At 53.8% G+C, this 21,908-nt stretch overlaps 13 non-coding genes across 13 annotated transcripts; 7 read left to right on the plus strand and 6 right to left on the minus strand.

Annotated features, from left to right (window-relative positions):
* Nucleotides 1-24: 24 nt before the first annotated feature.
* Nucleotides 25-106, minus strand: TRNAS-AGA (transfer RNA serine (anticodon AGA)). The gene has a single exon. It is a non-coding gene; the product is annotated as a tRNA-Ser (tRNA).
* Nucleotides 107-860: 754 nt separating this feature from the next.
* TRNAR-UCU (transfer RNA arginine (anticodon UCU)) lies at nt 861-933 on the plus strand. The gene has a single exon. It is a non-coding gene; the product is annotated as a tRNA-Arg (tRNA).
* Nucleotides 934-3,570: 2,637 nt separating this feature from the next.
* Nucleotides 3,571-3,652, plus strand: TRNAS-AGA (transfer RNA serine (anticodon AGA)). Its single transcript has one exon. It is a non-coding gene; the product is annotated as a tRNA-Ser (tRNA).
* A 1,054-nt stretch (nt 3,653-4,706) lies between these two features.
* TRNAF-GAA (transfer RNA phenylalanine (anticodon GAA)) lies at nt 4,707-4,779 on the minus strand. Its single transcript has one exon. It is a non-coding gene; the product is annotated as a tRNA-Phe (tRNA).
* A 581-nt stretch (nt 4,780-5,360) lies between these two features.
* Nucleotides 5,361-5,432, minus strand: TRNAK-UUU (transfer RNA lysine (anticodon UUU)). The gene has a single exon. It is a non-coding gene; the product is annotated as a tRNA-Lys (tRNA).
* A 939-nt stretch (nt 5,433-6,371) lies between these two features.
* On the minus strand, nt 6,372-6,445 carry TRNAM-CAU (transfer RNA methionine (anticodon CAU)). The gene has a single exon. It is a non-coding gene; the product is annotated as a tRNA-Met (tRNA).
* An 812-nt stretch (nt 6,446-7,257) lies between these two features.
* Nucleotides 7,258-7,330, plus strand: TRNAK-CUU (transfer RNA lysine (anticodon CUU)). The gene has a single exon. It is a non-coding gene; the product is annotated as a tRNA-Lys (tRNA).
* A 1,163-nt stretch (nt 7,331-8,493) lies between these two features.
* On the plus strand, nt 8,494-8,575 carry TRNAS-GCU (transfer RNA serine (anticodon GCU)). The gene has a single exon. It is a non-coding gene; the product is annotated as a tRNA-Ser (tRNA).
* Nucleotides 8,576-9,163: 588 nt separating this feature from the next.
* TRNAS-AGA (transfer RNA serine (anticodon AGA)) lies at nt 9,164-9,245 on the minus strand. Its single transcript has one exon. It is a non-coding gene; the product is annotated as a tRNA-Ser (tRNA).
* Nucleotides 9,246-12,264: 3,019 nt separating this feature from the next.
* On the plus strand, nt 12,265-12,336 carry TRNAQ-UUG (transfer RNA glutamine (anticodon UUG)). The gene has a single exon. It is a non-coding gene; the product is annotated as a tRNA-Gln (tRNA).
* Nucleotides 12,337-13,334: 998 nt separating this feature from the next.
* Nucleotides 13,335-13,406, plus strand: TRNAE-CUC (transfer RNA glutamic acid (anticodon CUC)). The gene has a single exon. It is a non-coding gene; the product is annotated as a tRNA-Glu (tRNA).
* A 2,678-nt stretch (nt 13,407-16,084) lies between these two features.
* On the minus strand, nt 16,085-16,158 carry TRNAI-AAU (transfer RNA isoleucine (anticodon AAU)). Its single transcript has one exon. It is a non-coding gene; the product is annotated as a tRNA-Ile (tRNA).
* A 3,343-nt stretch (nt 16,159-19,501) lies between these two features.
* TRNAS-UGA (transfer RNA serine (anticodon UGA)) lies at nt 19,502-19,583 on the plus strand. Its single transcript has one exon. It is a non-coding gene; the product is annotated as a tRNA-Ser (tRNA).
* Nucleotides 19,584-21,908: the final 2,325 nt, after the last annotated feature.

The following is a 21,908-nucleotide window of genomic DNA, read 5'->3' on the forward strand; positions in this document are numbered from 1 at the left end:
GGGGTGTGGCCAAACCACAGGCCTCGCTGTGAGCAGAATTCAAACCTACGCAGGGAAACCCTATTGGATTTCTAGTCTAACACCTTAACCACTCGGCCATCACAGCTCTAAGCAACAGCAGGCCAGGGAAACTGGCAAATAATCTCAGTGCCCAGGCTTGATGTCACCTGACAAAATTCACACAGCAAACCATTTCAACAGTCATGCAGAGGGGTCCTGGGTGCTCTGGTCTGAGGCTGGCTTAGAGGTGAGTTCAAGGGGAAACCTCACAAAGGAGATTCCAGGCAGCCAGGCCATGGGGGTCTCTGAGATGCCCCAGCCCTGCAGCCTGTCCCACCTGGCTGTTGCCATGGACCCTCTGTGAGGTCACTGCCTCCAGGCCAATGAGCTGAGGTGCTGCACAAGGCCCTTGTGATGTCACTGCTGCCTCCCAGGGCTCATGTCCTGCCCCTGGCCAGCCCCTTGGCCTGTGTGAGCTGCTCTCCCTGCCCCCCTCACTCAGGGCTGGTTCTGGGGCTCAAGCAGGGAACATCAGAGGCTGCTCAGGGGGCCACATTGCTAGGCCAGGGGCCCTCCTGTGGGGCTGTGAGTGTTGCTGTCCCTGCTGTACAGACACGGCCATAGAGCCTCAGGAGGCTGCAGCGGTGGGAGACACTTCCCTGGTTTCGGGAGGGAGACGAGATGTCAAGGCCCATGACTTGGAGCCAGCTACCGATACCCATGGAAAGCTGATTTTCAGAGGGGTGTGATCAGCCCTTCCTGTGTATCTGGATTCTTCAAAGGGGCTTCATTAGGTGCTAAAAGTTAAAGAAGGGCCATTTAGAAGGGTGAATTTCTTTCCCTGACAGGTTTTTCTGTGTGCCCCAGTGACCTAATGGACAAGGTACTGGCCTTCTAAGCCAGGGATTGTGGGTTCAAGTCCCACCTGGGGTGACAGTTTCTCTCACTAACAAAGAGTTTACCTTCTTCTGCTCTCTGAAACAGTTGGCAAGGATGCCTGAGTGTTTTTCTCCTCAGCAGTGCACAAGAGAGAAGCTGTTGCCACTGGGCCTACAGGGCAAGACGAGCCCTCAGCCTGACTCCCTACTTAGCCCCATTCCTGCCTCCCTTCCTGGGCTGACCCAGGGTCCAAAAGGGCCTGTGGCTGCTGCTGATGGAAGAAGCTGAGAGGCAAGGTGCTGGCAGCAAGAGATCCTGGCTGCCTTTTTTCCCTGGGTCTCAGTGCACCATGCCGGCCGCCAACCACCTTGACCAAACCTCAAACAGCTGGACTAGTGAGCCCACATCACAGTGAGTTGCTAGTGGCCCTGTCAGAGAAGAGCCATTGGCAGCTGCAGAGACAGCCCTTCAGCTGCCGGATGCGCCTTCTGAAAGGGCTATTTGTGAGTTAGGTTCTGTTTGGTTGGCTAGCTCAGTTGGTTAGTACCTGGAATTAATAATACCAAGATTATGGGTTCAAGCCCTGTATGTGTCAAAGTTATGTTTGCTGTGGTGACTGTTCCACCTCACTTTATCTGCCTATTATGGACAGGGAAGCAGAAACAGGCAAAAGACTGAGAGTTTTGCAGGACTCAGGCCAGAGAGCTGGTAGGAGGAGGTTCCAGCCTGCACAGACCCAGTGGCTAAAAGGCCCTTGGCTTGGCCGGCTTTCCCTAATGGCAGGGAAAACTCTTCTCTTCCCTCTATTGTGGGGCTGCTTATGGGCCTGCTGGCTCAGCTGTTTAGAGCTTGATGCTAATAATGCCCAGGTCACGGGTACAAGCCCCATGCAGACCCCACAACAGCCAAATTAGTTTTGTTTGAGCTGCTCCCTACGAAAAGCGGTGAGAGGGAGCCCTTGGCTGTGGGACCCACTTGTGCCTGTTGTTGAGGGTTAAATAAGTTCTTCCCCAGGAGGTTGCCTGTTCCCTTCCCACCTTGCATTGGCTGAGAATCAAATCAAGCCAGGGGCAGCAAACACCAGGCACTGTCATTGTCTGGGCCACAGATACAGACCCTCTTGGAGCTTGTGTTTTTTGCTGTAAAGTGTTGTTTCTGGGTCCTTTGCCTAAGATCGAGAACATCTGACTTTTGGAGAGCCATGTCACAGGCACAAGCCCCCAGAGACCCCTTCAGGGACACATCACAGGACCAAGCAAGGGGCAGAAACACTGGGCACTGTCAGTGTCTGGGCCAGAGATAAAGACCCTCTTGGAGCTGTGATCCGAGGGGGAGTCTCTGCAGGCCCGGCAGTCCAGGAGGAGGAATGCAGACATCTATGAACATAAAAACATAAAAACAGCCGTACTGAGTCAGACCAAATGTCCATCTAGCCCAGTGTCCTGTCTGCCGACAGTGGCCAGCACCAGGTGCCCTGGAGGGGGTGGACCGAAGACAACGATCAAGCGATTTGTCTCCTGCCATCCGTCTCCAGCCTCTGACAAACAGAGGCCAGGGACACCATTTTATGCCCTGGCTACTAGCCTTTTATGGAGCTAACCTCCATGAAATTATCTAATATATGGCCCAATGGCTTATGGCCTTGCAGAGAAAGGCCACCTCCCCCCTCCTGCATCCTAGACCAAATCAGACCCAAGGTCAACGAATTGCGGGAGGGGTATGTGAGGGCCCATGAGGGCAGGTCCCGCTCTGGGGAAGCACCGCAGCACTGTGCATACTGTGAGGAACTGGACCGAATCCCGGGGTGTGGGGAGCCCCTGTCTCCAGGGATCGTTGTGGAGTCTGGGATGGAGACACCTGGACAGCAGCAGCTGCAGCTTCAGGATGACAACGCTGATGTCCTGCAGCTCCAGGGGACGCAGGAGGACTCCCAAACGGCTTCAGGCAGCGGGGAGGGAACATCAGGTGAGTGCTGGGAGGCTGCAACACCCAGGACATGTCTACACTTGCAGTCTCCTTCAGGAGAGGGATCCAAATGGAGACATTCGAAATTGTAAATGAAATTGGGATTTAAATATCCCGCGCTCTATTTGCATAATCGCATCCAGGCGTTGTTTCAAAATACTTTATTTTGAAATAAAAAACACTGTTTAGATGCAGTTATTTGGGGAGAAAACCCTTCTTCCGAAATAACCCTTAAACTCTCCCCTCTGGTCTGGACCTAACAGCAGTGTCAGCGTTTGCTAGTCGGGGCTCTGGACAGCACCTGCACAGAGGGAGATGGCAACTGCGGGACGCCCTGGCCAACTGTCCCAATGTCTCACAGCAGAAAAGACAGCAAAAGAGGCCAATGCAAACAGCCCCTGGCAGCGAGGGAGTCAGCACGTCGGTGGGTGGGGCAGGACGCTGGGGGCAGAGCTGGGCTCTAACTCGCTGGGTGACCTTGGCCCATTCAGTGAACCTCTCCCTGTCTCCATGGCCCTGTCTGTACAGCAGGGACAGCAACACTCACAGGCCCCGCAGGAGGGGGCTGGTTTAATGCTTCACCCCAGGGCCCAGCAATGAGCCCCCAAGCTTGCCCTGTTCTGGAGCCATTTATGCTGTGTGAAATATGTGGGGCGGGTGAGGTCAGGCCTGGGCACTGGGATTATTTACCATTGTCACTGATCCTGGGGCACTGCTGCTGGCACAGCTGTGGTGGCCGAGTGGTTAAGGTGTTGGACTAGAAATCCAATAGGGTTTCCCTGTGCAGGTTCAAATCCTGCTCACGGCGAGGCCTGTGTTTTGGCCACGCCCTAACCAGGGCAACAAGCTGCACAACCCCTGAGCCACTCTCCCTGTCCCCAGTCAATCCCTTTCTGCGCCTTCTGAGAGAGACACAGAGCACGGTGCCTCCCTATGGGTCCCTGAGCTCTAGGGAAATGCTCAGCTCCTGCAGCCTCTGCCCCTTGCCCAGCACCCCATGGCTCAGCCCTACCCCTGGGGGCTGCCCTGCTCCAGTGTGTGATAGGAGTTGAGTGAGAGGATGGAGCGTCTGGGCCTGCCCCCAAAGGTCCATCCATGAAGGGCAGAAATGTTGGGGATATGAGGTGGGTCACTCCTCCCGAGGCACACAGCCCCCCCCCCCCCACCCCCTGTGTTGGGAGCAAAGGGTCTAGAGAAGTATTGGGGGGGGGGGGGCGTCTTGTTCCCTGCTCTTGCTCTGCCTTGGGCAAAGAATTAGTAACAGAATATTTGTCCAAGTTTATGTACAGAAAAAAACTGACAAGCATGTTTCTGTTTCTGTGGGGTAGTGGGTATCGTGTTTGCTTAATGTGCAAAAGGCTCCTGGTTCAAAGCCAAGCAGAAAGTGGGAACAGGGGGTTCTGCTCCTATTTGTGGCTCCCCAGGTAAACACAGCCCCTGCCGCTTGGGGATAAGCCCAACTCCCAGGTTGAGTAAAGCAAGGAACAACAGGAGCCCTGTCCTAGAAAGGGAGGGGCCAGTGTGTGTGAGTGCATGGCCCAGACAGACAGCCCCAGGGTGCAAGGACAGAACTGCCGGACGTCTCTAGTGGCCCTGAGGGGGGGAGACATGGGTGCTAGCAACATGCTCATGTGGTGCCATGTTCCAGCACTGCCAACAGGGAGTGTTTTTTGTGGTGTCATCTGATTGCCCCCAACTGTAGCCCTTGTACCTGCCCTGTGGCAGGATAGAGACCCAGGGCCAAGAGAAAGCAGGAAGAGCCCCAGGATGCAGCTCATCTCCCCTTTTCTCCTGCAGTGCAGGTTGTGATAACAGCTCTAAGCAAAACCATCGACTTGAAGTAATTAGCCCCTATTGGAGCATACCAAAGCCTGGAACTGAACCAGGGACCTTTAGATCTTCAGTCTAACGCTCTCCCCACTGGGCTACTTTGGCTGTGATAAGAGTCCTGTGTGGCCTGTAATTCTCTGTCCAGGATGTTTGGCCGCATGTCGTCATGCCCTGCCCAGGAAGGCCAGACTGGCCTTTCCACAGCGCCCCTCCCCCACAGCCAGAGCCAAGGTTCCCTCTAAGCCAGGCCTGGGCAATACAGGCCAGCGGGCTGGATCCAGCCCATGAAGCCACCCAACATGGCAGCAAGAAGCCTCAGGCAGATTCCCTGCTCGCCCTGCACCCGCGCACAGCTGAGAGAAGGGGCTGCTGGGCCCTTTGTGTCTCAGCTGTAGAGGAAAAGGCTTCAGGCCTGGTCCCTGCTCCAGGCTTGTTTGTGGCCAATGGGAGCTGCCTGCTTGAAGCCCTGGCCAGTCCCCACAAGCTCTTATTCACCCAGGCGTGTGACCTGTACCCCCTGCGCAGGGAAGGGGCTGCCTGAGAAATGTGCTTGGCTGCTGGGAGTGTCTCCCAGTCAGAACCTGCCTCTGGCACCCCAGCCCCTCCCTTCCCTCAGCCCACTGGCCCTCCCTGTGATGGAAAAGGGCAAAGACTTGGCACATTTCATTAATACAGATGAGGCTGGTTTCCCTGACTGGGAATTGAACCCAGGCCAGAGCAGTAAAAGTGCTGAATCCTAGCCACTAGACCATCAGGGACACATGAACATGGGTCTCTCCTTAGCTACCCTTGCCTTTCACAGGCCACTTTCTGTCTCCTTCAGGACATGGGTCCATTCTCCCTTGCCCAGAGGGGACAAGAACAGAAACCAAACAGAACATCAGAACAGCCAGACTGGGCCATGCCAGTTGCCAAACTAGCCCAGGATCCTGTCTCACAACAGCAGCCAATTCCATTGCCCAGTGGGAATGCTCAGTACAGACAATTGTTAAGTGATCCCTCCTGTCACCCATTCCCAGCTTCTAGAATACACCAGCTAGGGACACCTGCTCTGTGCATCCTGGTTAAATGCCATTGATTGACCTTCCCTGCATTAAATGATCCAGTTCTGTTTTGGATCAAATGTCTTGGGCTGCGCAGCCCTTGAGTCATGGCAAGAGCTGGAGGGGAATGGGGAACGGCTGCACTTTGGAATGGGAAGGGGGTGTCTGGCACTATAAAGTAGAACAGTTTCAAAGCTCTTTTCAAGGCGGGCACCATGGCTTAGCTGGCTAAATCAGCTACCTCATAAACAGGGAATCTTGGGTTCAAGTCCCAGTGGTGCCTTATTGTAGCCTTATTAGGGAGGGGTGTTTGGAAGAAGGAACAACAGGTGAGAAGCACCTGATGCCCACAGACCCTGACTCTCTATGGCTGCAGGAGCTGCAGAGGTTGCACCCTCAGGCTCTCTAGGCCCTGACCCCCTGAGGGAATCACAAGGGCGTGTGGTACTGGCTCTCCTGTCCCAGCAATTGCAGTCAGAGCCCTGCCTTGCCAGTGCCAGCAGCTTCTGCAGGGGCTCCAGGCTTGTTGTTTCCTTCTTCCCAATACCCATCTCAAATCAGCCTTTTCCTGAACCAGCAGTTCCATGGGTGGCCAGGGGAGGCCTCTTCTGTGTCCCAGAAGGGCATAAGTAAATGTGAGCAAAGGTTACAAGAAGGCACCACTGGGAGTTGAACCCAGGATCTCCTGTTTATGAGGCAGGTGCTTTAGCCAGCTAAGCCATGGTGCCCTCCTCCAAAATGTCTTTAAAATGGCTCTTTATGTTTCCAGACAACACTTTTGACTCCCAAAGTGCAGCCGTTCCCCACTTCCCTCCAGCCATCGAGCCCAGGCAGTGTCTGGCCCCCTGGGCACAGAAAGCTACAGAAAGCTCCGTGGGCAGGGGACTTTGGCTTCCTTGCCCATGGGATGCTGTTGCAGGAAGGGCTGCTCAGCAGGGTTGGGGTTCACCTGTCAAGGAAGGGAAGAATATTTGGGTGCAGACTGGCTAACCTAGTGAGGAGGCTTTAAACTAGGTTTGATGGGGGCAAGTGCCCAAAGCCCAGAGGTAAGTGAACAACATGGACACCTGGGGGATACCAGGGCACAGGCAGGAGAAGATGGGAGTGAATCCTGCTACCTCTGCCATGGCTTGGCCCAGAAGGGCTGGGGTCTAGCAGCTTTTCACCCCAGCTTTGTGGGAGGCCAAGTAGGAAGGGGCCTCTGGAGGCTCATAGCCCCCTGGCCTGCTGTGTCTGTGGAAAGGGGGGAAGAGGACACATACCTCTCACTGGGGAACAGGGCGCATGGATCCCACTCGTTCCTGCAGAAAATGAAACAGGTTGAGCATTTTGCAGAGAACGGACCAGTCCCTGGAGAGATGGAAATGGGGCCGTTCCTTGTGGGGAAAGAAGTGGGTGTGTTGGGAGTGGGGTTCGAGTTCAAACCTCTCCACAGACCAGAACCCCACATTAGGGGCAAGAAAGAGCCTTGAGTCAGGCAGTGGAGAACACTTGGCTCCTGTTACACTGAGATGGGATATTAGGAGCTTTTTGGCTGGTAGCCTGGCTAGCTCAGTTGGTAGAGCCTGAGCCTCTTAATCTCAGGGTCATGGGTTCAAGCCCCATGTTGGGCGGTGCCCTTCCTTAACTCACATTCTCAGCCTGTGAGCAATTGGCTCTCAGTTTTCACCAGGGTTTTAGAAAGAAAAAGTCTAGTCCTGGGGTCCAGCTTTAGTAGAACCAAAGAGAGAACCAACTGCAATTTCCATCTTCTGAGGAGAAGGGAAGAGGATTTTCTTCTCCTCAGTTCTAGCCACATCAGCCCAGGGGGGAGAAAAAATAACCCTCCGCCCACTGATTGTCCCCTGCACCTTCTGGCGCAAGAGCCTCTTCCACAACAATGGTGGCTCATTAGATATGCAAATGAGGCTCACCCTCTCCCTTGGCCACTTGACACTGCTTCTACCGGCCGCCCGCCAGCCACTCCCTCCAGCCACCCCATCCATGCTGCTGTGGGTGCCAGTGTCTCACCACACTGTGAAATCAGACCAGAGACGGACACTGTCAGTAAACACTCATATCGGAAACGCTCCTCTGGATGCTGGGCCCACCAGAGCCGTGTGCCGCTGCCATCTGCCTACTCTGTGGACATCTTCCCATTGCAGAGCCCACGCCGAGCCAGACTGTGACTAGACAGCCCCTCTCTGGGCACCCAGGGGCTACGTCTACACTGCAGGCATCTTGCTCAAGAATGGCCGTTCTTATGCAAAATCTTGAGGAGCATCTACACTGCACGCGTGTTCATCAACAAATAAATATATGGCAAAATGAAGGAAAAGGGCTTCTTGGGCAAGAGTTATTCCTCTCCCCATGAAGAATAAACCCTCTTGTGCAAGAGCTCTTCCACAAGAAGTTAGTATGAATGGGGAACAGTTTTTTTCGTGCAAGAAACCTCTATGGCTAAAATGGCCATCAGAGATTTCTTGCACAAGAGAGTGTGCACACTGCCACAGACATTCTTGCGCAAAAGCACATGGCAGTGTGGACGTGCTCTTGCACAAGACATTTTGCACAAGAACTCTTGCACAAAACAGTTCTTGTGTAATAGCCTGCCGGGCAGATGTAGCCAGGGGGTGTTTGGGTTTGCTACCAGCACTGAGCTTTGTACAACAGCCCAGGGAACATTGTGAAAAGCCAAAACCTTCCTATCCTGGGTGTCCCTGGCCAGCCAGCGAGTGGCACAAAGGTTCCTGGCAGTGATGACTTTGGGTAGCTTGAAACAAACTCCTACAGCTCAGATGAGGTGGCCGAGTGGTTAAGGCGATGGACTGCTAATCCATTGTGCTCTGCACGCATGGGTTCAAATCCCATTTTCATTGGGTGTTTGCAGCCCTTCCTCTTGCTTCTCCCAGATCTTTCTTCAGTTCAGTGCCAGCCCCTCCTGTACCCCTGCCTGCCCCAGCCCCTCCCACTTCAGCCTGGGGAAAGAGGAAATCTCCACAGAGACACTCCCAGCTGGGACCCTCAATCCCTTCTGCCCTCAGGGGGAAACCTCACAAAGGAGATTCCAGGCAGCCAGGCCATGGGGGTCTCTGAGATGCCCCAGCCCTGCAGCCTGTCCCACCTGGCTGTTGCCATGGACCCTCTGTGAGGTCACTGCCTCCCAGCCAATAAGCTGAGGTGCTGAACAAGGCCCCTGTGATGTCACTGCTGCCTTGCAGGCTCATGTCCTGCCCCTGGCCAGCCCCTTGGCATGTGTGAGCTGCTCCCCCTGCCCCCGTCACTCAGGGCTGGTTCTGGGGCTCACACAGGGAACAACAGAGGCTGCTCAGGGGGCCACATGCCCCCAAGGTCACCTTTTAAATGTCAGGGCAAGCCAGGATCTATCCCGTCCCTTCCCCAAGACCCCAGCTCAGGGGTTGTGCAGCTTGTTGCCCAGGTTAGGGGTGTGGCCAAAACACAGGCCTCGCTGTGAGCAGGATTTGAACCTGCGCAGGGAAACCCTATTGGATTTCTAGTGCAACACCTTAACCACTCGGCCATCACAGCTCTGAGTGCAGCAGTGCCCCAGGGCCGGGAAAACTGGTAAATAATCCCAGTGCCCAGGCCTGACGGCACCTGCCCCACAGAATTCACATGGCAAACCTGGCTCCCCGAGCACAGGGGGAGTTGGGGGGCTCATTGCTGGGCCGTGGGGTGAAGCAGCAAACCAGCCCCCTCCTGTGGGGCTGTGAGTGTTGCTGTCCCTGCTGTACAGACACGGCCATAGAGACAGGGAGAGATTTGCTGAACAGGCCAAGGTAACTCAGTGAGTTATAGCTCAGCTCTGCCCCCAGCTCCCTGCCCCACCCACCGACGTGCTGACTCCCTCGGTGCCATGGGGCTGTTTGCATTCGCCTCTTCTCTCTGGAACCATGTTTAAGCCACAGCTGAGGCTCTGGGTATGGGGGGCCTGAGAGGGGGAGCGTGTGTTCCTCTGGCTCAGCTTTTCCCTTTATTCTAGCCCAGCAATTACCCTGCTGCAAAGCAGAATGAAAAGATGAGGGGTGCTGTGAGCTGTGGTGTAATAGTCAGGGTCTTGGACTTCTAAGCTGTAGTATGAGCTAGACCAGTCATTCCAATGTTGTGGGTTCAAATCCCACTGGAGTCACTTTAGGTGCTGTCTGATTTCCAGAGCAGCTTTTACAGAACAGGCTGGACCTGCCCCTGTTGCATGATGAGAGTGTCAGGAAGCTTGTGGTCCCAAGATCTCTGTGTGAGACTCCCCTCCGGGGGCTCACAGGAGAGAGCCCCTGGGTACCACACATGGGCAATGGAGACCTGCTCCATGGTCATCTGGGTGTGAGAGACGTGCCTGAGACTCCTGGTGGGTGTGTGGGCCCTGCCGTGCCCTTCCTTGAAAGAGATGGGACAAACACAGGGCTGGTTGACAGGGGCTGTGACACTCTAGCAGCGGGGCCGTCCAGCCTTTCAGCTGGATTCAGACCAGGCTGGTTGGATCCTCTTGCGCTCACCAAGGGGGATTCTGCACTTGCTGCCTTGGGAGCCAGGGTCACATTGCAGAGCTGCCCCAGGGCAGGGTTTGGGTTGGAGTCCCTGGGATGGGAAAGGGGGATTTGGTCCCTTCCTGAGGGCACAGAATTAACAAGAGAGAATTCCTTCCCCCGCAGCAAGCTGAGTTGGCTGAAGAGTTAGTAACAGAATATTTGCCCAAGTTTAAATAGAGGAAAGAAAAGCCTCTGTGGTGTAGCGATCACTGTGTTTGTTTAACATACAGCAGCTCCTTAGTTCAAAGCCCTATAGAAACACAGGCTCTTGAGGTGCCCTCTCTGATGGGACAGGCATGTTCTACTCTGAGCTGGGGGTCTCAGGGCTTGGGTACCTTGTTGTGCAGAGGTGTCCTGGAATCTCTGGTCGAAGGCTCTTTCACAGGCGAGTTCTTCTTGCAGGTCTCTTTCTTGGACCCCAGTTTATATAGTGAAAATTGAGTCCTGCTTAGCAATATCTTAACCAATTATTTTAGTATAATTTTACTAACCAGTTGTGATTTACCTAACCAATCATACTCCACCGCCTTAGTTGATTTACATCTAGCAAAATTAATTATACAGCAGACAGAAACAGATCCAAACCAGACAGCGACCACACAGACAAACAATAGGAAAGTGAGGACAAGAATCATAGAATGCCCATTGCACAACCACAACTATTGATAAGCAGTTTCTTGCCAGACAAAACGGTGTTTAACTAAGTTTTCTCTACCCATCTTGAGGTCTGTTTCTTATCTGGTACCAGTGGGGGACATTAGGACAGGATCCCCTTCTCACAGCCTAGTCTGACACTATTTCAGTGTCATTTAGCTGGAATGTGAGTATGTGACTCCAGGCTTTACAGCTAATTGCTGCTGCTCTTGAGTCTGGCTGCAGAAGAAGGCTTTTGCTTAGACCTACTGAATAGCTACAGGCCTTCCAATAGGGTTACAGAAAAACCACATTGTTACAGATGACCTTTCCAGGCCAAAGATAGAGGGAAACCCTCAGCGGTGTTTCTAGACCAAGGTTCATTCAATTGATTTGGTTTTTTTGTAGACCTGACCCTTCCGCACCCCTAGACACTCTAGAACAAAGAAGACACATGAGAAGAACCCAACTTTCTTCCTTTTGCTGTGACATGGATGGATCTAGCTCAGGTTTCACTCAGGGGGTCTGTCTGCATGTGAAGTACCTGTGACAGCCCCTGTGCACCTCTGCCCCTCATCAGCAATGCCGTATACTTGGGGGAGCTCTTGCCCTGAGACTTGCAGAAAGGATAACCTGGACAAAGTAGTAGTACTCAGGCACTCTTTCATAGCTCAGCTCGCAGAGCAGCATATTGCTTTGTGTGTGTGTGGCAAGTGATCCTTAGGTTGCTGGTTCAACTCCAGCTCAAAAGAGCTGTTCTTTTCCCTCCAGCCTGGCCTTAGCAGAAGACAACCAAGGTGGTTACCTTGGGTCCATGTCTTCAGAACCCTGCACTGCAATTGACAAAACAATGGTGGGGAGGAGCTGCCAATCACATTTCTTGGGCTGCGCAGGTTCTGTCCACACACAAAAGTTCTTTTGGAACAATGGCCGTTATTCCACAATAACAATGCAAGAGTCTACACAGCAATTCCGTTATTTTGAAATAATTCCGAAGCATCAGACGGCTTATTCCGACTTCTGCAAATCTCATTCTACAAAGAATAACGCCTATTCCAAATTAGCTATTTCAAAATAAGGCCTGTGTAGATGCGCCACTGCTGCTAGTTTGAACTAGCCCCTTCTTGTGGACATACTAACTTATTCTTCTGAGACAGGTCGTCTACACTGGGGAGCCTGCCTCAGACTATTCTGAGGTTTCCCTGCAGTGTAGATGTGCTAGTTCAAAAAAAACTATTTTGGAATCACTATTCAAGGACAGCTTATTCCAAAATAAATGTGCCGTGTAGTCATAGCCAGAGGGATGAAGCAGCAGGAGGAAAGCCAGGAGTGCAGAGGCCAGCCAGAAAACTGTGTGTCCCCAATGCCCATGCACAGGTCACTGGGTAGGTCCCATGGTGTAAGGGGCAGCACTCAGGACTTTGAATCCTGCAATCTGAGTTCAAGTCTCAGTGGGACCTGCTGGTTTGAGCTTGTTATTGTGAGGTTTTTCACACTGCACAGCTATGTCTATGCTGCAGGCCTTTTGCACAAGAATGGCCATTCTTGTGCAAAAACTAGCGGAGTGTTTACCCTGCATGTGCATTCTTGTGCAAGAAAATGTACAGTAAACCATTGGAAAAGAAGGCTTCTTGCACAAGAAGGCAGTGTGCACAGGCAAGAGGGATTTCTTGTGCCTAAAACAGCCATTAGAACTTTCTTGCACAAGAGAGTCTCCACAGATGCTCTTTATAAGGAGATAAACCATTTCATAGAGCTGGAGAGAACTTTGAGAGGTCATCTAGTCCACTCCCCATGCTCATGGCAGGGCCAAGAGCCATCCCTGACAGATTTGCCTCAGACGTCTCTAAATGGCTCCTTCAAGAATTAAACTCATAACCCTGGAATGGCAGTTCCAGGGGACACTTCTCCAGTGTTCAAACATCTAACAGATACTATGGCAAAAAGGAAGCCAAAGAGAATTGCACTTACTAGGAAATGTTATAACTATCACCTCAGATGGGACTTGAACCCACAATTCCAAGATTAGGAAACCAATGCTTTGTCCACTAGGCCACACTACTATCACTGCAAAGACAGAAATTCCCTCTTCTCAATACACATTCCTCAATTTTTAGATAACAGAGTCGCGCTGTTGGAAGGAACCAGAAACACAGGAAGGGCTGAAAATCAGCTCTCAGGAGTCACCTCCAGCTGCCCCCCAAGTGTGGCTCACCCCACACTAGACATGGGCGAAACTTAACACCTTGACATCATGTCTCCCTTCCAAAGCCAAGGGCTAGTCTCCCACAGCCGCAGCCTCAGCAGGGCACTGCACTGGTGCTCACGCTGCTCCTGGGGAAAGGAACAGGTGCTACAGGGGTTGGGGCTGGCGGGGAATGGCCGGTTGTCACTGAAGTGGACAGAAAATGGCCTGCGAAAGGCTAGTGTAGGTGAGCAAAAAAGCTTGTTTTATGTGTCCCTGATGGTCTAGTGGTTAGGATCCAGCACTCTCACTGCTGTGGCCTGGGTTCAATTCCCAGTCAGGGAAACCAGCTGCAACTTTCCCAAAACATGTCCCTAGTCAATCTTCTTGCCACATGTTACAACAGCTGAGACCTAGCATGGGGCTAACTCTAACCCCTCCCCCTTGGCTGGGCACTGCCTGGGCTCAGGCCTCCCCAGTGCCAGCCTAAGGGCTCTGGAGAGGACAGGGCAGCTCCAGGGGCAGAGTCCTTTTTTCTGCAGTAGTTCAAACCCAGCCCCTTGGTTCCAACTAACTAATATTACTCCTCATTTTTTGCCCTCTGTGCCTCCCTCCCAACCTCAACACACCCCAACACACCCCCTTCCCTCTCCCTCTCCCCCTCCCCCTCCCCTTGCTGGTAACACAAACAGGACTTTTCCCTGTTGAAAGAACAAACTCTCTGGTTTTTATGTGGGGAATGTAGAACTGGGGAGGGGCTGGGGAAAGACCCTGGGAGGGGGAGGAGGCTGGGAGGAAGGGCTAAGGCTGGCACCTTCCTCTGGTGGTTCCACTGCCTCATGTCAGGGGCCTCAGCAGCGCTTGGGGGTGGTTCCAGGGGGAGAAGCTGGTTCAGAGGAACTTGAGCTGCTGGGCCACTGAAGCAGGCCCCCAGCAGCAGCCTCTGTGCAGGGCTCACACGCTCCAGGCCTCCCGGTCATATTGAGTCTCCCCGTGTGGCTTGGGCTCAGAGCCTGCCCCCCAGCTGGTGCCTTGAGGTAGCCACTGCAGCAGCAGGAATTTGGGCATCAGTTCCCCTGCTTTTGGGGACAGGAAGCCAGGCCCAGGCGCTTTTAGACACTGGGGCTGTACAGGCTGGATCCTCCCGGTACCAGATCTCTGCCCTGCTTCCTGCAAAGCTCTCAGCCTTTTGCTTGTTTCTGTTTCCCTGTCCATAGCAGACAACTAAAGGAAAGCAAGCCACCAAACCAAACACCCCTGTGGCCAGCATCGGGCTTGAACCCATGATCTTGGCATTATTAGCACCATGCTCTAACCAGCTGAGCTAGTTGGCCTATGAAAACACAGCTCACAAGTGGCCCTTTCAAGAAAGGCGCCTCAAGCAGCTGCAGGGACGTCTCTGAAGCTGCCAATGGCTCTTCTCTGACAGGGCCACTAGTGACTCACTGTGACGTGCGCTGGCTAGTCCAGCTGGTTTGAGGCTTGGTCAAGGTGGCTGGTGGCCGGCAGACCCAGGGCAAAGAGGCAGCCAGAATCTCTTGCTGCCAGCACCTTGCCTCCCAGCTTCTTCCCTGCCAGCAGCAGCCTCAGCCCCTTTTGGCCACTGGGTCAGCCCGGGAAGGGAGGCAGGAAAGGGGCCTCAGATTGCAGGGTTCTGAGTCCTGAGCACTGCCCATGACACCAACCACCCCTCAATCAACTGGGCCAAACTGGTGCCCCAGTTCATGCCCACTAGGACCTGCTTTACTTGGTTTCTTTCCACCCAGAGCCCCCTTCTTCTCCTGGGCTGTGAGGAACATCCCTGGGATACTCTCATATCCCAGCACAGGGCCATCTCTCCAGTGACAGGAGACAGGGCTGGGCTTCTGACCTGCTCCTCTGACACCTCCCGTCAGTCAGCTTCATCACTCAGTGCATGCCAGGGAGCTGAGCGATTGTGCCCTTGAGTGGCATTCTCAGCCAGCCAATCAGCTTTGTGAGGAGTTCATGGAGGCAGGGCAAAGAGATCTCTTGTTAGGCCAGCAAGGAAGCAGCCAAGGCCCCACCCCCAGGGAGCCGGCTGGAGACCATGTGGAGGGAGCCGCTGCCTCTCCCCTGTGTAGCAGGCACTTTCCCAGTGGGGCAACTCTGCTCCCTGGGGCCTGTCTCCATCGCTTCTGTCACCGCCAGGCAATGAGAGTGCGAGTGGACTCCCCAAGGGGCGCACGGTGAGAGTCAGGGGGCTGGCGGCTCAGGGAGGGGCGGTCCCAGGAGGCAGAGGGCACCTGTGACTCTCGGCTGGCAGCTGACACTCTGCTCCTTGCTTCCCTCCTGCTGCTTCACCTCCCAGGGCTTCTTTCTCCTTCCCTGTCCATAGCAGGCAGCTACACAAAGGCAAGTCACCAAACCAGACACCCCTGTGGCCATCATGGGGCTTGAACCCACGACCTGGGCGTTATTAGCATCAAGCTCTAAACAGCTGAGCCAGCAGCCCACGAGGGGCCCTTTGGGAAAGACCCCACAGGCAGCCACGAGCACGTCTCTGATGGGGCCACGGGCGACTCACTGAGATGTGGGCTGGCTAGTCCAGAGGTCAGAGGATCAGGAGCCTGTGTGGGTTCAGGGGGGCCATGAGCAGGAGCAGGTTCGGGGGAGGGGCTCCTGGGCCACTGACACAGGTGACCAGTGGTTGGCAGCAGCTCTGTGGGCTGGGCACATGGTCCCAGTCTCCTGGACATATGGAGCCTCGGGCTGGAGGAGCCTGCCCCCTGCAGGGAGCCTTGGGCCAGCCACTGCAGCAGCAGGAATTTGGGATCAGGTCACCCCACTGGGGACAATGGAGGGAAGAGAAGAGTTTTACCTACTCTTGGAGAAAGCAGGCCAAGCCAAGGCCCTTTTAGCCCCTGGGTCTGTGCAGGCTGGAGCCTCCTCCTACCAGTTCTCTGGCCTGAGTCCTGCAAAGCTCTCAGCCTTTTGCTTCTTTCTGTTTCCCTGTCCATAGCAGGCAACTAAAGGAAGGGAAGTCACCAAACCAAACATCCCTCTGGCCTGCATGGGGCTTGAACCCATGACCTTGGTGTTATTAGCACCATGCTCTAACCAGCTGAGCTAGCCGGCCTACAAAAGTACAAATCACCAGCAGCCCTTTCAAGAGAGGCACCTCAGGCAGCTGCAGGGACGTCTCTGCAGCTGCCAATGGCTCTTCTCTGACAGGGCCACTAGCGACTCACTGTGACGTGGGCTGGCTAGTCCAGCTGGTTTGAGGGTTGGTCAAGGTGGCTGGTGGCCGGCAGACCCAGGACAAAGAGAAGCCGGAATCCTTTACTGCAGCATCTTGCCTCCCAGCTTCTTCCCTGCCAGCAGCAGCAGAGTCCTGAGCGCTGCCCTTGACACCATGGGACCAACCTCCCCTCACTCAACTGGGCCAAGCTGGTGCCCAGTTCATGCCCACTGGGACCTGCTTTACTTGGGTTCCTTCTACCCAGAGCCCCCTTCTTCTCCTGGGCTGCGAGGAGCATCACTGGGATACTCTCTCATATCCCAGCACAGGGCCATCTCTCCAGTGACAGGAGATGGGGCTGGTTTCAAGATTTATTTTAGCGCAGCAGCAAGCAAGAGGAGATGCAGGAAAATCAACCCCATTTGCAAGCTTTGTGTGACAGGAGGGGTGTGAGCTGGGGAACCTGCTCCCCACCCCCCCAGAAGGGCATTTGGGTGCGCCCAGGGGCAGCAAGAATTCAGTCCCTCAGGCGAGTGCACTGGGGACAATATATGAGCCCTTCCATGAGCATTTTCTGCTCCTACTGGGGAAGGCAGCTGGGCAGGACCAGCCTGCAGCCCACGTCCCTTTCAGCCCCAGGTGCAGGAGGTAACAGAGAGGGGAGGAAAGTCCATGGCCAGAGCCTCCTCCCAGCAGTCTGGCCCTGTGCAGAGTCTGTGCATGATGGAGCCTCTCCCAGCAGGGCGATGGCCTGTTCTCTGCAATGTGCTCAGCTGTTTCATTTTTCTGCAGGCCCATTGTATGTGTCCCTGGTGGCTTCATTTACAGTTTTCAGTCTTTACATTTGCATCCCTTTTTGGAAAAGAGGGTGCAAGTGTAAACATACCCTACGTAGCGAGAGTTGGCCTCCGTCAGTTGAGCCTGGCTGTGTCCCTATGGCAGGAACCCAAAGGGAGCAAAGAGCAGAAGTACTGGAAGCTGGTGGGGTACCCTCTGAATTTGATTTAGTGAGTCTTAGTTGGACTTACTAAATCAAACTCCGGAAGATTGAAAGATAGTGGCCATTCCTCCCCCTCTGGGTGTGATTCTTGTTCTTCTGCACAGCACAGCCCAGGTAGACCAAGGACTTTCAGATCACACCCTTGCTGAATTGATGGGAATAGAAACCAGACACAGCAGATTTTAACTTGTTTCAGTTGAGATGGGTTTGCCTGGTTTATGCGCATTGACACAGAAACACATTAGAGCTACGTCTACACTGGCACCCTTTTCCAGAAATGCTTAAAATGGATCAATGATAGAAATGTAGCCGTGTTAGTCTGGGGTAGCTGAAGCAAAATGCAGGACAATGTAGCACTTTAAAGACTAACAAGATGGTTTATTAGATGATGAGCTTTCGTGGGCCAGACCCACTTCCTCAGATCAAATAGTGGAAGAAAATAGTCACAACCATATATACCAAAGGATACAATTAAAAAAAATGAACACATATGAAAAGGACAAATCACATTTCAGAACAGGAGGAGGATGCGGGGAGGGCGGGGAGGAAGGAAGGTTTCCAGTTATAAGGATTTCCGGAAAAAGCGCGTCTACATTGGCAGGATGCTTTTCCAGAAAAGCACTTTTTCCAGAACAGCGTCCGTGGCCAATGTAGACGCGCTTTTCCGGAAAAAAGCCCCGATTGTCATTTTTGCGATCGGGGCTTTTTTGCGGAAAAGACTACTGGGCTGTCTACACTGGCCCTTTTCCGGAACAGTTTTTCCAGAAAACGACTTTTGCCCGAACAGAAGCAGCATAGTTTTTCTGGAAAAACACTGACAATTTTACAGAAGATCGTCATTGCTTTTCTGGAAATCAAGTGGCCAATGTAGACAGCTGGCAAGTTATTCTGGAAAAGCGGCTTCTTTTCCGGAATAAGTGACCCAGTGTAGACACAGCCCAGGGGTTTGAAGTAATCTCTGCACATCAGAAATGCAGAGTGAGATGCAACTGGAGATGCAAATGTTTCAAAGAAGTTGATCAACCTTTCAGGGGGCACTTGGAGTTGAAACAGGGACCCTTTTGCCTAAAGTCAAACACTTTACCACTGAGCTACACCCCCATTACACTTGCTCATTTGCATCCAGTGTTAGGAAATTAGCCGCTGGCAGCACTGTCTGCAGGAGCAGGTGGTGCCTTGTGGTGCCTTGCACACATCGTGGGGGGAGGACGGCCCTCTATGGGGTCACACATGTGTGGTGTCCCCCCACCTACAATCAGCATGACACGTCACAATAGGGCATCATCCCCTGTGCTCCCGCCTGCCCTGTGTGTGTTGCAACCTCACAACACTCACCTGATGTTCCCTCCCCGGTGCCCGTGGACATTTGGGAGGCCTCCTCCATCTGGGGGACCGGTTCCAGGGTAAGGGTCACGACGTTCCTGGAATCCTCCTTCTCCTCATCCTGGAGCTGCTGGTCATCTTAGTTTTCATCCTGAAGCTGCGGCTGCTGCTGCCCAGGTGTCTCCATCCCAGACTCCACAACTGTCCCTGGAGACAGGGTTCTCCAACCCCCAGGACTTGGTCCAGTTCCTCACAGTATGCACAGTGCTGCGATGCTTCCCCAGTGCGGGAACTGCGCTCACGGGTCCTCACATACCCCTGCCGCAATTTCTTGACCTTGGCTCTGACTTGGTCTCGGGTGGGGGGAGGTGGCCTTTCTTTGCAAGGCCGTCAACCATTCAGTCATAAATATCTGCATTCCTCCGCCTGGACTGCAGGGCCTGCAGAGACTCCTCCTGGGACCACAGCTTTATCTCTGGCCCCTACCATGAGAGTGCCCGGCACTTGCTGCCACTTGCTTGCTCCTGCGAGGTATCCCTGGAAGGGCCAGAGGGATCTCTGGGGGCTTGTGCCTGTGACATGGCTCTCCAAGAGGCTGGAAGCGCTCGATCTTAGCCGACTGGATAGTGAAATTATACTAAAATAATTGGTTAAGGTAGAACTAAGCGGTACTTGAATTTCTCTTTATAAACTGGGATCCAAGAAGGAGACCAGCAAGAAGAAGGAAAAGGGGAGAAGAGAAGAGGAAGGGAAAGGGAAAGGAAGACCAAGAAGGAGGAGGGAAGACCTTGAAGCAGAACGGCCGGGACTCCTCTGCACAGCTGTTGCAATGGTTTGCTGTGTGAACTCTGTGGCAGGTGACATTAGGGCTGTGCACTGGGATTATTTACCAGTTTCCCTGTATCCACTTTGCCCGGAGCTGTGATGGCCGAGTGGTTAAGGCGTTGGACTTGAAATCCAATAGGGTTTCCCTGCGCAGGTTCAGATCCTGCTTACAGCGAGGCCTGTGTTTTGACAACACCCCTGACCAGGCGGCAAACTGCATAACCCCTGAGACACTCTCCCCATCCCCAGTCAATCCCTTTCTGCGCCTTTCCGAGAGACACGGCGCAGGGTGCCTCATTATGGGTCCCTGAGCGCTAGGGAAACTCTCAGCTCCTGCAGCCTTTGCCTCCTGCCCAGCACCCCTAGAGCATGATAGGAGTTGAGTGAGAGGATGGAGCGTCTGGGCCTGCCCCCAAAGGTCCATCCATGAAGGGCAGAAATGCTGGAGATATGATGTGGGTCACCCCTTCCGAGGCACACAGCCCCCCCCCCCCCGCCCTGTGTTGGGAGCAAAGGGTCTAGAGAAGTATTGGGGGGGGGCAGGTCTTGTTCCCTGCTCTTGCTCTGCCTTGGGCAAAGAATTAGTAACAGAATATTTGTCCAACTTTATGTACAGAAAAAAACTGACAAGCATATTTCTGTCCCATGTTTCTGTGGGGTAGTGGTTATCATGTTTGTTTAATATGCAAAAGCCTCCAGGTTCAAAGCCAAGCAGAAACAGGGGTGAGGGGGTTCTGCTCTTATTGTGGCTCCCCAGGTAAACACAGCTCCTGCTGTTTGGGAAAAGCCCAACTCCCAGGCTGAGTAAACCAAGGAACAGCAGGAGCCCTGCCCTAGAAAGGGAGGGGCCAGTGTGTGTGAGTGCATGGCCCAGACAGACAGCCCCAGGCTGGGAGGACAGAGCTTCCTGACATCCCTAGTGCTCCACAGGGGCACATGTGAGTGTTGCTGTCCCTGCTGTACAGACAGGTCCATGGAGACAAGGAGAGGTTCACTGAATGGGCCAAGGTCACCCAGCGAGTTAGAGCCCAGCTCTGCCCCCAGCTCCCTGCCCCACCCACCGACGTGCTGACTCCCTCACTGCCAGGGGCCGTTTGCATTGGCCTCTTTTGTTTTCTTTTCTGCTGGGAGACATTGGGACAGTTGGCCAGGGCGTCCCACAGTTGCCATCGCCCTCTGCTGGTGCTGTCCAGAGCCCCGACTAGCAAACAATATGCTCATGTGGTGCCACGTTCCAGCCAGGCCAACAGGAAGTGTTTCTTGTGGCATCACCCCGAGGCTTCCAAAGTTGAGCAGCTCTGCATTCAGGGTTCTTACTAATATCAAGAACCTCAAGCAATGTAAAGCTAGAGTGTGATGGAACTGGAAACGAAAATATCGCTAGTAGAAGGACCTTTTTCCAAGGAGGCACTCAGAGTTGAACCAAGGACCACTTGATCTGCCGTCAAATGCTCTATCACTGAGCTACACCCTTGCAAAAGTAGACAGCTGCAGCCAGTGTTGGGAACTGGGCAGGGAACAAGAGACTTTTGTGTAATACACATCACAGGTGGGAGGGACCCTCACTGACCCCAGATTGTGACTGGTGCTAACAAGGGATTTGCTCTGAAAGTAGCAGAGCTGGGACAGGACAGACTTCTGAGCGATGAAGGGGCTAGAGGGAAGCCAGGAGAACAGAGGCCAACCTGAGAGCAGAGAGGCCCAGGTGCCCCCGTGGGCTGTCAGCTGTAGGTGCCATGATGCAAGGGGCAGCACTCGAGGCTCTGAATCCTCCAAGATGAATGTAAGTCTCAGTGGGACTGGCTGGGCTGGTTACTGCAAGGTCCTCGCGCTTCAGGTGCTTTGGCTTCCTTGTCCTTAGGGACAATGGAGACAATTTTGTTCCTCCTGCTGGGTGTCTGAGGCCACTGAAGCTTGGTCTCCAGACTGAGCAGATGGGTGGGAGGGGTCTGATGCCGTCACAGCTGCAAGGCAGGTCACCCACCTGGCCCCTGAGCTCAGCCCATGTGGGCGGCAAGGCAGGTCATGGGGAGAGGGGAATTCATATATTTTAGGAAGGCCACACTCCTTGGAATAAAGACCAATGGCCCCTGCACAAAATGCATTGTGGGAATAAGAGTTGGGGCAGCAGTAAAGGAGCCAACCCCTCAGCACCAGCAAGTCAGGGGGAGATGATGAGAGTGAATCCTGCTACCTCTCACTTGCAAAGGCAGCACTTTTCCAATGCAGCTAATTCTGCCCCACCTGCAACCTCTCTCCAGTACTCCTGCCACTGCCTGGCCCAGGAGGGCTGGTGTCCAGCAGCTCTCTGCCCCAACGTGGCTGGCTTTTGGGGACAGCAACTAGGAAGTTGTTGGGCTACTGGAGCCACTTAGCCCCCTGACTGGCTCTGCCAGTAAAAAGACAAACAAGGATTTCCCCCAGCATTGATCCCACTACCTCTTACATGCTAATTGAGAACACTAGCATTTGAGCTAATACCCCTACTGTATTAGCAGGG

The sequence above is a fragment of the Pelodiscus sinensis genome, chromosome 31, assembly GCF_049634645.1.
Source record: "Pelodiscus sinensis isolate JC-2024 chromosome 31, ASM4963464v1, whole genome shotgun sequence".
NCBI lineage: Eukaryota > Metazoa > Chordata > Testudines > Trionychidae > Pelodiscus > Pelodiscus sinensis.